Source organism: Schistocerca piceifrons, chromosome 8 (genome assembly GCF_021461385.2).
Source record: "Schistocerca piceifrons isolate TAMUIC-IGC-003096 chromosome 8, iqSchPice1.1, whole genome shotgun sequence".
NCBI classification, from domain to species: domain Eukaryota; kingdom Metazoa; phylum Arthropoda; class Insecta; order Orthoptera; family Acrididae; genus Schistocerca; species Schistocerca piceifrons.
The window spans coordinates 153717252-153732969 of NC_060145.1; positions in this window are offsets into that span (position 1 = coordinate 153717252).

Below are 15718 nucleotides of genomic sequence, written 5' to 3' on the forward strand. Positions count from 1 at the left end.
TTCGTGCTGGACGTGCAGACCGCGTGAGACGACGCTTCATCCAGTCCCAAACATGCTCAATGGGGAGATCTTGCTGGCCAGGGTAGTTGACTTACACCTTCTAGAGCACGTTGGGTGGCACGGGATACATGCGGACGTGCATTGTTCTGTTGGGAAAGCAAGTTCCCTTGCCGGTCTAGGAATGGTAGAACGATGGGTTCGATGACGGTTTGGATGTACCGTGCACTATTCAGTGTCCCCTCGACGATCACCATTGGTGTACGGCCAGTGTAGGAGATCGCTCCCCACACCATGATGCCGGGTGTTGGCCCTGTGTGCCTCGGTCGTATGCAGTCCTGATTGTGGCGCTCACCTGCACGGCGCCAAACACGCATACGACCATCATTGGCACCAAGGCAGAAGCGACTCTCATCGCTGAAGACGACACGTCTCCACTCGTCCCTCCATTCACGCCTGTCGCGACACCACTGGAGGCGGGCTGCACGATGTTGGGGCGTGAGCGGAAGACGGCCTAACGGTGTGCGGGACCGTAGCCCAGCTTCATGGAGACGGTTGCGAAAGGTCCTCGCCGATACCCCAGGAGCAACAGTGTCCCTAATTTGCTGGGAAATGGCGGTGCGGTCCCCTACGGTACTGCGTAGGATCCTACGGTCTTGGCGTGCATCCGTGCGTCGCTGCGGTCCGGTCCCAGGTCGACGGGCACGTGCACCTTCCGCCGACCACTGGCGACAACATCGATGTACGTGGAGACCTCACGCCCCACGTGTTGAGCAATTCGGCGGTACGTCCACCCGGCCTCCCGCATGCCCACTATACGCCCTTGCTCAAAGTCCGTCAACTGCACATACGGTTCTCGTCCACGCTGTCGCGGCATGCTACCAGTGTTAAAGACTGCGATGGAGCTCTGTATGCCACGGCAAACTGGCTGACACTGACGGCGGCGGTGCACAAATGCTGCGCAGCTAGCGCCATTCGACGGCCAACACCGCGGTTCCTGGTGTGTCCGCTGTGCCGTGCGTGTGATCATTGCTTGTACAGCCCTCTCGCAGTGTCCGGAGCAAGTATGGTGGGTCTGACACACGTGTGTCAATGTGTTCTTTTTTCCATTTCCAGGAGTGTAGTTGCCACTACTTAAGTTCTAACCCTCGTATATAGAATCATACTGGTGTAACGGGGTGATGATTACTGATGGAATGTGATGGCACCCAACCTAAATGCGAAACAGTCTGTCCTGGAGCTTATCGTGAAACTGGCTATCCTTTAAGCCGTCTAAAACCGCATACACCTAGATGAAAACTGTGCTTGGTTAGTAAACTAACAAATTGAATAATCTCTTTTAATTGGGATACATATGTTTTATGTCATTCCAGACCTGATGTTTTTCAGCTTATTAGATACTTATGCCTACAACTGTGTTCTTGATTGCTAGGTTTCTGAAGTATATCTTGGATCGAAGTTTACCAGTATTCTGAAATCCAGTATATATGTACCCTGCACACCTTTAATTAATATAAAACTTTCACGGACGCATTTTAGACAGAGGCGTCATCTGTTCTGAAGTGACAAGATGCGAGGACGCTGCCGGTCACGTAACATCCTCCGTGTGACGTACGCAGCGCGGCCTGTCTTTCTCGTTGGCCTTGCCGCGCGGTGCGGTGACGAGCGTGACTAAGCGAGTAGATGGTTGAGGTACTGCTGGCTGACTTTGTAGGGGCGGGGGGAGGGGGGGGGGGGGAGAGCCCCGGGCAGGCCTAGGGGCATCTGCGAGCACCCGAGGTCGAGAAACTACACTACTGGCCATTAAAATTGCTACACCAAGAGGAAATGCAGATGATAAACGGGTATCATTGGACAAACATATCATACTAGAACTGACATGTGATTACATTTTCACGCAATTTGGGTGCATAGATCCTGAGAAATCAGTACCCAGAACAACCACCTCTGGCCGTAATAACGACCTTGATACGGAGCTTGGATGGCGTGTACAGGTACAGCTGCCCATGCAGCTTCAACACGATACCACAGTTCATCAAGAGTAGTGACTGGCGTATTGTGACGAGCCAGTTGCTCGGCCTCCATTGACCAGACGTTTTCAATTGGTGGGAGATCTGGAGAATGTTCTGGCCAGGGTGGCAGTCGAACATTTTCTGTATCCAGAAAGACCCGTACAGGACCTACAACATGCGGTCGTGCATTATCCTACTGAAATATAGGGTTTCGCAGGGATCGAATGAAGGATAGAGCCACGGGTGGTAACACATCTGAAATGTAACGTCCACTGTTCAAAGTGCCGTCAATGCGAACAAGAAGTGACTGAGACGTGTAACCAATGGGATCCCATACCATCATGCCGGGTGATACGCCAGTATGGCGATGACGAATACACGCTTTCAATGTGCGTTCACCGCGATGTCGCCAAACACGGATGCGACCATCATGATGCTGTAAACAGAGCCTGGATTCATCCGAAAAAATGACGTTTTGCAATCGTGCACCCAGGTTCGTCGCCGGCCGAAGTGGCCGTGCGGTTTTAGGCGCTGCAGTCTGGAACCACGAGGCCGCTATGGTCGCAGGTTCGAATCCTGCCTCGGGCATGGATATGTGTGTTGTCCTTAGGTTAGTTAGGTTTAACTAGTTCTAAGTTCTAGGGGACTAATGACCTCAGAAGTTGAGTCCCATAGTGCTCAGAGCCATTCGAATCATTTGAACCAGGTTCGTCGTTGAGTACACTATCGCAGGCGCTCCTGTCTGTGATGCAGCCTCAAGGGTAACAGCAGCCGTGGTCTCCGAGCCGATAGTCCATGCTGCTACAAACGTCGTCGAATCACGCAGATGGTTGTTGTCTTGCAAACGTCCCCATCTGTTGACACAGGGATCGAGACGTGGTTGCACGATCCGTTACAGCCATGCGGATAAGATGCCTGTCATCTCGACTGCTAGTGATACGAGGCCGTTGGGATCCAGCACGGCGTTCCGTATTACTCTCCTGAACCCACCATTTCCATATTCTGCTAACAATCATTGGATCTCGACCAACGCGAGCAGCAATGTCGTGATAGGATAAATCGCAATCGCGATAGGCTACAATCCGACCTACATCAAAGACGGAAACGCTATGGTACGCATTTCTCCTCCTTACACGAGGCATCGCAACAACGTTTCACCAGGCAACGCCGGTCAACTGCTGTTTGTGTATGAGAAATCGGTTGGAAACTTTCCTCATGTCAGCACGTTGTAGGTGTCGCCACCGGCGCCAACCTTGTGTGAATGCTCTGAAAAGCTAATCATTTGCATATCACAGCATCTTCTTCCTGGCGGTTAAATTTCGCGTCTGTAGCACGTTATCTTCGTGGTGTAGCAATTTTAATGGCCAGTAGTATATTTACCCAGCGCTGCTGAAGAGGATTTCCAGCATGAATTTTCGCTCTTCAGCGTAGAGTGCGCTGATTGGAAGGTGGTAGATGAATTACTGGCGGAAGTAAAACTTGCCTGCAAACGGTAAATGGCCTGGGTTTGAGTCACAGTCCGTCGCACAGTTTTAATCTGCCAGGAAGTTTCAGCAGACAATTTGTTGAGAATCTTGTTGTTCTACAGAAAGCCAGTCCCAGGAGCTGCTATATAATGTTTATTTGCTTGTGTCTAGATACAGGTCGTCCCACTCGAAAGAGACCCCACAAACGAACATTTGCTTAATTTATGCTTAAAGACCTTGCATGAAAATCAGAAAATGAAAATAAATGAACTGTCATACCTCGTGCAACTGGAAATAACGGCGAATCACAAAAGGTGCTCCAAGTGACCACCCTCGACTTGCAAACGACGTTGCAAATGATCGAATGTTGCTGCCAGAACCTCTATTGTCACTGCTTGGATTTCACGGGCGATGTTCTCTTGCTAATCTCCCAAGTTGTGTGGCTTGTTTCTGTAGACCGTACCTCCTAGGCCACACTAGAGGAAAAACTTAGGTGACTTTGGGGGCCACAGTCCTTTTGAAATAAACTCTACCAGGGAAATATGATTCGACCTCAGCCATGGTCGCTCGAGACACATGGAGCCATTCTGTTGGTACCAGTGGAGGGGAAGTTCTTCATCGTCCGACTGGCTCACATGTTCCCGAAACATTTCGATGTCATAACAGATACGAAAAATGTTGCTCCGATTATGTGACGCTGTGGTATTGTACAGAACACACCAGTCTCTTGTGAACGCAAGGGTTGCTCGAACAGTGCTTGTGGATTTTCATTACACCACAAATTTGTAATCTGAGAGTTTACATAGCCAGAAAGGTGGACCACACCTCGTCACTGAACCATGTGTACTGCAATATTCCTGGCCTCTGAGCAATAATTTGCTGAAACCAACTGCTAAATGTAATGTGTTTTTCTTTGTCATTGACATTCAGTTCCAGAACAACTGCAAACCTGTATGGATACATGCCTGCTTTCTTCGCAGCTGTGTGACATGTGCTCTGTGACACTCCACATTCCTGAGATAAATGTCCAACAGACTTTGCAGGAGAGAGCAGCAATCGTAGTTTCATGTCAGTCACTTTTTATTTCGATAATGGCTGCCGTCCCTCGCCATGGAGGTCCAACACCATTCCTCTGCTCATCTTGTTCACTAATTTTTGTATGGAGCATTAGACAGTGTATGCTGATCACCAAACCGTTCAACAACCATTCCTGAATTGTTTTAATGGAACCAGTAACCCAATATTGCTTCACAAGAAACACGCGTTCTTCGACAGAATAGCGATACATTTTCACTAAACGCTAAACACTGAGCTGCAGCCACAGCGATGCACGGAAAAACACCGTTGCGTCAAACGATGTTGCAGAGTGCAGTGTTGCCACGTGAAACATCTCAAATTACACGGTGCAGTTTCAGCGAAATTACTTCACATGTTCGTCGGGCTTCTTTCGAGTGGGACAGCCTGTATTTCTGCACAACAAGTTTGCGTGTTTCGTCTTACAACTCTATTTTCAAACGCAACTGTGAGTCTTGTGAATAAAAAATCTCATTTACATCTTACTTATGATGAAGAACTTATTTTTATAGATTAAATTTCTACTTACATCTGTTGGAGTTAACGGTAGTATGGCTGCCATGGACCAACTGTGAGCTTTCGTGATAATAATTGTTCAACAGCTGACAGTTGACTCTTAGATGCCGTAAGATCGTCAACTCCACCTAGACGTAAGTAGTAAACAGAGCATGCGTTGCTGTCACTTGTGATTACACACCTTATTAAGCGCCACGTCTCGCCTTTTGTAATGTCCAGGGAACCGTCATATATCGCGGTGACCTCAGTGTACGCATTGTCTGTGAAGTGTCATCTCTGCTCATCCCAGTGAGTGTATTTCTTTCAGATACAATCGGTATTATTTACTTCATGTAATACTGATAGCTGAAATGGGACATTAACCCTAAACGTGTGCTACCCTCAGAATAGTAATTACATATGTACTTTCTTGAGGAGCATAAATTTATTGTACGATCTCAGCCAATTCCCTTAAAAAGGGAGAATCTATAAGCGATGTGTACCACTAGGTATCGACTATGTGAGCGAAAGTATCCGGACATCTGGCTGAAAATGGCGTACAAGTTCGTGGCGCCCTCCATCGGTAATGCTGGAATTCAATATGGTGTTGGCCCACCCTTAGTCTTGATGACAGTTTCCACTCTCGCAGGCATACGTTCAGTCAGGTGCTGGAAGGTTCCTTCGGGAATGTCAGCCCATTCTTCACGGAGTTCTGCGCTGAGGAGAGGTATCGATAACGGTCGGTGAAGCCTGGCACGAAGTCGGCGTTCCTAAACATGCCAAAGGTATTCTGTAGGATTCAAGTCAGGACTCTGTGCAGGCCAGTCCACTACAGGTATGCTATTGTCGTGTAATCGTTCCGCCACAGGCAGTGCATTATGAACAGGTGCTCGATCGTGTTGAAAGTTGCAATCGCCATCCCCAAATTGCTCTCCAACAGTGGGAAGCAAGAAGGCTCTTAAAACATCAATGTAGGCCTGTGTTGTCATAGTGTCACGCAAAACAACAAGGGGTGCAAGCCCCCTCCGTGAAAAACACAACAACACCACAACACCACCACCTCCGAACTTTACTGTTGGCACTACACACGTTAGCAGATGACGTTCACCGGGCATTCGCCATACCCACACCCTGCCATCGGATCGCCACATTGTGTACCGTGATTCATAACCCCACACAAATTTTTTCCACTGTTCAGTCGTCCAGTGTTTACGCTCCTAACACCAAGCGAGGCGACGTGTGGCATTTACCAGCGTGATTTGTAGCATATGAGAAGCCGCTCGACCATGAAATCCAAGTTTTCTCACGTCCCGCCTATCTGTCATAGTTCTTGCAGTGTAACCTGATGCAGTCTGGAATTTCTGTGTGATGGTCTGGATAGATGTCTGCCTATTACACATTACGACCCTCTTCAACTGTTGGCAGTCTCTGTCAGTCAAGAGGCGCGGTCGGCCTGTACGATTTTGTGCTGTACGTGCCCATTCACGTTTCCACTTCACTGTCACATCGGAAACAATGGACCTAGGGATGTTTAGGAGTGTGTCAATCCCGCGTACAGACGTATGACACAAGTGACACCCAACCACCTGACCACGTTCGAAGTTCGTGAGTTCCGCGGAGCGCCGCATTCTGCTCTCTCACGATGTCTAATGACTACTGAGGTCACTGATATTGAGTACCTGGCAGTAGGTGGCAGCACAATGCACCTAATATGAGAAACGTATGTTTTTCGGGGTGTCCGCATATTTTTGATCACATAGTGTAGCTTATGGTAACGAGTTACAAACTGTGAAACAGTAAGAAATGACTAACAAGCCATAGTGGCAAGTATCGTGGGAATATAACAACCAAATGAGAGAAAGATATGACAACAGTCGATGATGTAAACTAATCTGGTGAAAATCAGTTACATTCCGTCACTACAGCCATGGCTAGTCCCTTTCCTACACTCTCTCTCACAAAAAAAAGGAGCATCCAGTAGAGGAAGGGGAAACGAAATATAACTTCAGAAGTCCAGAAGGTATAAGGTGTTATTACACTCCTGGAAATTGAAATAAGAACACCGTGAATTCATTGTCCCAGGAAGGGGAAACTTTATTGACACATTCCTGGGGTCAGATACATCACATGATCACACTGACAGAACCACAGGCACATAGACACAGGCAACAGAGCATGCACAATGTCGGCACTAGTACAGTGTATATCCACCTTTCGCAGCAATGCAGGCTGCTATTCTCCCATGGAGACGATCGTAGAGATGCTGGATGTAGTCCTGTGGAACGGCTTGCCATGCCATTTCCACCTGGCGCCTCAGTTGGACCAGCGTTCGTGCTGGACGTGCAGACCGCGTGAGACGACGCTTCATCCAGTCCCAAACATGCTCAATCGGGGACAGATCCGGAGATCTTGCTGGCCAGGGTAGTTGACTTACACCTTCTAGAGCACGTTGGGTGGCACGGGATACATGCGGACGTGCATTGTTCTGTTGGAACAACAAGTTCCCTTGCCGGTCTAGGAATGGTAGAACGATGGGTTCGATGACGGTTTGGATGTACCGTGCACTATTCAGTGTCCCCTCGACGATCACCAGTGGTGTACGGCCAGTGTAGGAGATCGCTCCCCACACCATGATGCCGGGTGTTGGCCCTGTGTGCCTCGGTCGTATGCAGTCCTGATTGTGGCGCTCACCTGCACAGCGCCAAACACGCATACGACCATCATTGGCACCAAGGCAGAAGCGACTCTCATCGCTGAAGACGACACGTCTCCATTCGTCCCTCCATTCACGCCTGTCGCGACACCACTGGAGGCGGGCTGCACGATGTTTGGGCGTGAGCGGAAGACGGCCTAACGGTGTGCGGGACCGTAGCCCAGCTTCATGGAGACGGTTGCGAATGGTCCTCGCCGATACCCCAGGAGCAACAGTGTCCCTAATTTGCTGGGAAGTGGCGATGCGGTCCCCTACGGCGCTGCGTAGGATCCTACGGTCTTGGCGTGCATCCGTGCGTCGCTGCGGTCCGGTCCCAGGTCGACGGGCACGTGCACCTTCCGCCGACCACTGGCGACAACATCGATGTACTGTGGAGACCTCACGCCCCACGTGTTGAGCAATTCGGCGGTACGTCCACCCGGCCTCCCGCATGCCCACTATACGCCCTCGCTCAAAGTCTGTCAACTACACATACGGTTCACGTCCACGCTGTCTCGGCATGCTACCAGTGTTGAAGACTGCGATGGAGCTCCGTATGCCACGGCAAACTGGCTGACACTGACGGCGGCGGTGCACAAATGCTGCGCAGCTAGCGCCATTCGACGGCCAACACCGCGGTTCCTGGTGTGTCCGCTGTGCCGTGCGTGTGATCATTGCTTGTACAGCCCTCTCGCAGTGTCCGGAGCAAGTATGGTGGGTCTGACACACCGGTGTCAATGTGTTCTTTTTTCCATTTCCAGGAGTGTATAAATGGGGCCACATTTGATAAGAACTTGGCAGTGCCGGCACCCTTCTCTGTACGATGTTGTGCTCCCTCGAGTCTGGATGCTTCCATGTATTCGACTGAGTGTTACAAACCATATGTATTCTCCCATGATGCAAGTTTGCCAACAACTATTGTAACTGTTCCTTGAGATACTGACACTGGGACAAAGCTCATGTAAGAGTTTATCCCACATATGTTTCATCAAGGACTGATCTGGAACTTTTACAGGTGACTGCAGCACCTCAATAGCCCACAGATGGTTCATTGAGATATTTGGCTTGTGTGGATGAGCAATTTCCTGTGGAAAAATGATATTACAATAATGTCGCACGAGACGCAGGATGTCCGTGACATGCCGTTACATTCTTGGAGTTTCTTCAGTCACTGCCAGCCACGATCTGAAGACATCATTATAAAAATAAGGGAACTGTGATCTTGCACGGAAAGATATAGGAGTTAATTTTCTCAACATGCTGTTCGAGATTCAAATAATAGAGAACTATTGTGAAGGTTGCTCAATAAACCCTCTGCGAGGGACTTAAGTGTGATTTGTAGAGTATCCATGGAGATGTTGATGTACGTTCTATGTCATTTACACAGCTGAACGTCAATACGTTTGGGCGTGATACCAGACGACTTGGTACGCGTTGTCTTAATTACTACACTGCTGTTGCAAATCTCTGGTCCTCCGATCTGAAGAAAAGACGATAATAATCTGCTACTTAATAAGTCGACAAACTGAGTACTTAGAAAAGCATCTAGAAAGACAAGGGGGGGGGGGGAGGGGGAAAGCATCTTACCACTTTGAGAAGCATTTCCTTAATTAGCGTGACATGCTACTGAAGGAGACACTGCTACCTTCAATGTGGTTGCACCTCTAGAAGAAGCATGATGCAGCAGGTACAGAAATCGTTTCAGAAGGTAAATTACGTCCTGCGAAATTCGTCTAATTATTTTTGCGTGAACGTTTACAGTGTAGGAATTATCGGAATGGTACAGCATATTGACGATAATTATTGGTGAAACTAATTAACGCAACGAGAAGCAAGACAGGCACATCCAAGCAGAGAAATTTTGGTACTATGTATTCTGCTAACATGAAAAAATATGGTTTTTTGTTTTGTTTCAAATCCCATTTCTGTTTGCCTGCTTGTCGTTAAAATTCAATAAAACGTAATGGATCTTCTACTAACCTTACTCTCGATATGTACCTTGGTAGGGAGTATTTCTCTTGAATTGTTTGGCTGTATCCTTCCAGCACTATCCACAACTGCTTTCAAACCATAATCCTGTACTTTCATTTACTACTGTGCGTGACGGCAGTTCTTACATTAACAAAGAGAAACAAAATGCCTGCACACGAATTGTCGCTCCTACCACATAATAAAAACTGAAAGGACGGTTTCTATTAAAAACAGGTTTAAGAAAGGAAGAGAACAAACAGTCTTGGACAACAGAACCGATAAAGAAATGAGAAACATTTGGAATTGTGTAAAATGAGCCCTAACAATGTAAACCATGCATAAATGAAAGTAGCTGGAAATGTGAAAGAGCTAAGGGAGTATGGATATATGAAAGGTTCTGAAACAGACACAAAATTGAAAGCAAGCAATGCAAGTTGTGCACACCAACTAATAAATGATGACTTCAGGGAGCAATCCGTGGTGTCACCGCCAGACACCACACTTGCTAGGTGGTAGCCTTTCAATCGGCCGCGGTCCAGTAGTATACGTCGGACCCGCGTGTCGCCACTATCAGTGATTGCAGACCGAGCGCCGCCACACGGCAGGTCTAGAGTGACTTCCTAGCACTCGCCCCAGCTGTACAGCCGACTTTGCTAGCAATGGTTCATTGACAAATTACGCTCTCATTTGCCGAGACGATAGTTAGCATAGCCTTCAGCTACGTCATTTGCTACGACCTAGCAAGGCGCCATTATCATTTGCTATTTATCTTGTGATGCATGTACCGTCAGACCGATGTTTACCAATTATAGATTAAAGTTAAGTATTCCAGAAGCTACGTACTTTTTTTTACTAGACTCAACTCCTTTAACTGTTCCAGACCTCACGCCAGCCTGCGTGAGCTTAAACGCGTGCCTTTCGGCTACCTCATAGTGGCTGGGCTGTCTTGCCAAGTCACAACACAATCAAGAGAGTATAAACTTGATGTAGTAGGGATTCACAGTCATAAAATTTTTTTTGAAGGACTGTTATAAGTTTTTGTGACACTATTACAATTTCGACTTCAGGCCATAATCAAGTGCTGATATTATGGCTTTAAGCCATGTCAAAGTAGTGTAAGCTGACACATTTGTATGTCGTTGTCAATATTATTAAATACATTCGTGACGTTGTTACACAGTTGTGACATATTATAAGTTCCTTATGATGGACAAATTATTTAGTTTCACCTGAGTGCTTCGGTAGTTAGGTTCTTGAATATCTGCGTATTACTAGACACAGTTCGTGTGTTTTCGTCAGGGTCTACATTAGAGTTGCGCAGCACCTGCCGATAGTCCGTTTATCTGCATAGTTTAGCTTTCCACGATCTTTGGTATGGGCAGGGACTGCGATTGTTGTGTGCGGATGCGAGCCGAGTTGGTGACACTTCGGTCTCAGCTTCAGGCTGTGATAGCTTCGGTTACACAGCTTGAGGGTGCGGTGGATGGGCACCACTGTTGTGGGCCAGCCGTGGGGATCCAGCGGACGTCCAGCGCGTCAGAACCCTCCGACCGGTCCTCACCGGTGACCAACCCAGTTACTGCACGCACTGAGGCTTACCCCTCACCTGTGGTCGAGTGGGAGGTCGCCCGGAGCGAAGCAGGTGGCGAAAGACTTCCCAGGCGGCCGCATGTAAGGCCTCCACGGTTTCTCTGACAAACAGGTTCCAGTTGCTGTCTGTGGCTGACACTGTCGCTGAGCCACGTGCTGTCGCCTGTCCTGTTTCAGAGGAAACCACTCAGCCTGCAAGATCCGGGCAGTCACAGAGGGTGGAACTGTTGGTAGTTGGGAGCTCCAACGTTAGGCGCGTTATGGGGCCCCTTACGGACTTGGCTGACAAGGAGGGTAAGAAAACCAATGTGCACTCCGTGTATGCACATGGAAAGGGTCCTCCCGGATGCCATGAGGAGCACAGGGTGCAGCCAACTGCAGGTGGTTGCTCACATTGGTACCAATGATGTGCCGGCCGCGGTGGCCGTGCGGTTCTGGCGCTGCAGTCCGGAACCGCGGGACTGCTACGGTCGCAGGTTCGAATCCTGCCTCGGGCATGGGTGTGTGTGATGTCCTTAGGTTAGTTAGGTTTAAGTAGTTCTAATTTCTAGGGGACTTATGACCTAAGCTGTTGAGTCCCATAGTGCTCAGAGCCATTTGAACCAATGATGTGTGTCACTTTGGGTCAGAAAAGATTCTCTCTGGTTTCGAGCGGCTAGCAGAGGTGGTAAAGGCTGCCAGTCTTGCTTGCAAGATGAAAGCAGAGCTGACCATTTGCAGCATAGTCCACAGGACCAAATGCGGACCTCTGGTACAGAGCCGAGTGGAGGGTCTGAATCAGAGGCTCAGACGGTTCTGCGACCGTGTAGGCTGCAGATTCCTCGACTTGCGCCAAAGAGTGATTGGGTTTCGTGTTCCTCTGAATAGGTCAGGTGTCCACTATACGCAGGAGGCGGCTACGTGGGTAGCAGGGGCTGTGTGGCGTGAACTGGGCGGTTTTTTAAATTAGAGGGTCTCGGGAATACACAAGATGGGCTTCAGTCACAAAGGGTGCAGGCTGAACACAGGAAGAATACAGATACAGGAACCATTGGCATAACAGTTGTAATTGTCGTAGTTGTGTTGGGAAAGTACAAGAGCTCCAAGCGCTAATAGAATGCACTGATGTTCAAATTGTTATAGGCACTGAAAGCTGGCTAAAGCCGGATATAAGTTCAGCCGAAATTTTTCCGAAGAACCTAACGGTGTTCCGAAAAGATAGGCTAAACACGATTGGCGGTGGCGTGTTTGTTGCTGTTAGAAGTAGTTTAAGTTGTCGCGAAATTGAAGTACACTCCTGGAAATTGAAATAAGAACACCGTCAATTCATTGTCCCAGGAAGGGGAAACTTTATTGACACATTCCTGGAGTCAGATACATCACATGATCACACTGACAGAATCACAGGCACATAGACACAGGCAACAGAGCATGCACAATGTCGGCACTAGTACAGTGTATATCCACCTTTCGCAGCAATGCAGGCTGCTATTCTCCCATGGAGACGATCGTAGAGATGCTGGATGTAGTCCTGTGGAACGGCTTGCCATGCCATTTCCACCTGGCGCCTCAGTTGGACCAGCGTTCGTGCTGGACGTGCAGACCGCGTGAGACGACGCTTCATCCAGTCCCAAACATGCTCAATCGGGGACAGATCCGGAGATCTTGCTGGCCAGGGTAGTTGACTTACACCTTCTAGAGCACGTTGGGTGGCACGGGATACATGCGGACGTGCATTGTCTTGTTGGAACAGCAAGTCCCCTTGCCGGTCTAGGAATGGTAGAACGATGGGTTCGATGACGGTTTGGATGTACCGTGCACTATTCAGTGTCCCCTCGACGATCACCAGTGGTGTACGGCCAGTGTAGGAGATCGCTCCCCACACCATGATGCCGGGTGTTGGCCCTGTGTGCCTCGGTCGTATGCAGTCCTGATTGTGGCGCTCACCTGCACGGCGCCAAACACGCATACGACCATCATTGGCACCAAGGCAGAAGCGACTCTCATCGCTGAAGACGACACGTCTCCATTCGTCCCTCCATTCACGCCTGTCGCGACACCACTGGAGACGGGCTGCACGATGTTGGGGCGTGAGCGGAAGACGGCCTAACGGTGTGCGGGACCGTAGCCCAGCTTCATGGAGACGGTTGCGAATGGTCCTCGCCGATACCCCAGGAGCAACACTGTCCCTAATTTGCTGGGAAGTGGCGGTGCGGTCCCCTACGGCGCTGCGTAGGATCCTACGGTCTTGGTGTGCATCCGTGCGTCGCTGCGGTCCGGTCCCAGGTCGACGGGCACGTGCACCTTCCGCCGACCACTGGAGACAACATCGATGTACTGTGGAGACCTCACGCCCCACGTGTTGAGCAATTCGGCGGTACGTCCACCCGGCCTCCCGCATGCCCACTATACGCCCTCGCTCAAAGTCCGTCAACTGCACATACGGTTCATGTCCACGCTGTCGCGGCATGCTACCAGTGTTAAAGACTGCGATGGAGCTCCGTATGCCACGGCAAACTGGCTGACACTGACGGCGGCGGTGCATAAATGCTGCGCAGCTAGCGCCATTCGACGGCCAACACCGCGGTTCCTGGTGTGTCCGCTGTGCCGTGCGTGTGATCATTGCTTGTACAGCCCTCTCGCAGTGTCCGGAGCAAGTATGGTGGGTCTGACACACCGGTGTCAATGTGTTCTTTTTTCCATTTCCAGGAGTGTAGATACTTCCTGTGAGTTAGTATGTGCAGAGATCATTGTTGGCAACCGGAATAAAACAATAATTGGATCCTTTTATCGACCTCCCAGTTTAGATGATACAGTTGCTGAAAGGTTGAAAGAACACTTGACTTTGATTTCAAACACGTACCCGACTCATACGATAATAGTTAGTGGTGACCTTAATTTACCCTCGTTATGCTGGCGAAAATACATGTTTAATTCCGGAAGTGCGCATAAAATATCATCCGAAATTGTGCTAAACGCGTTCTCTGAAAATTATTTCGAGCAGTTAGTTCATGAGCCCATGCGAATAGTAAACGGTTATGAAAACACACTTGACGTCTTAGCAACAAATAATCCTGAGTTAATAACCAGCATCAAAACCGTTATAGGGGTTAGTGAACAGAGGGTTGTCGTAGCGAGATTGAATATTGCAGTCACCAAATCTTCGAAAAATAAGCGAAAAATATACCTATTCAAAAAAGCAGATAAAAATTCACTTGACGCCTTCCTGAGAGACAATCTCCACTCATTCCAAATTAATAATATAAGTGTAGACCAGATGTGACTTAGATTCAAAGAAATAGTATCGATAGCTATTGAGTGGCTTATACCAAATAAATTAACAAACGACGGAGCTGATCCTCCTTCGTACACAAAACGGGTGAGAATACCGTTGCAGAAACAACGAAACAAACATGCCAAATTTAAACAGACGCAAAACCCCAAGATTGGCGATCTTTTACAGAAGCTCGAAACTTATCTCGGAGTTCAATGCGAGACGCCTGTAACAGTTCCCACAACGAAACTTTGTCTCGAAACCTGGCAGAAAATCCAAAGAGATTTTGGTCGAATGTGAAGTATGTTAGCGGACAGAAATAATCAATCCTTTCTCTGCGCGATAGCATTGGAGATACTGTCGAAGACAGTGATGCCAAAGCAGATTAACTAAACACAGCCTTTCAAAATGCCTTCACAAAAGAAGACGAAGTAAATATTCCAAAATTCGAATCGAGAAAAGCTGCCAACATGAGTAACGTAGTAGTAAATATCCTCGAAGTACTGAAGCAACTCAAATCACTTAATAAAAGCGAGCCTTCTGGTCCAGAGTGTATACCAATTAGGGTCCTTTCGGAGTATGCTGATGCATTAGCTCCATACTTAACAGCCGGCCAGTGTGGCCGAGCGGTTCTAGGCGCTTCAGTCTGGAACTGCGCGACCGCTATGATCGTAGGTTCGAATCCTGCCTCGGGCATGGATGTGTGTGATGTCCTTAGGTTAGTTAAACCTAACTAACCTAAGGACATCTAAGTTCTAGGGGACTGATGACCTTAGATGCTAAGTCCCATAGTGCTCAGAGCCATTTTTTGCCATACCTAACAATCATATACAACCGTTCGCTCGACGAAAGATCAGTACCCAAAGTCTGGACAGTTGCACAGGTCACACCAATATTCAAGAAATGTAGTAGGAGTAATCCACAAAATTACAGGCCCATATCGTTAACGTCGATATTCAGTAGGATTTTAGAACATATATTGTGTTCTAATATTAAGAATTAGCTCGAAAGAAACGATCTATTGACACACAGTCAACATGGGTCTAGAAAACATCGTTCTCGTAAAACACAACTAGCTCTGTATTCACATGAAGTGCTGAGTGCTATTGACAAGGGATTTCCGATCGATTCCGTATTCCTGGATTTCCGGAAGGCTTTTCACACTGTA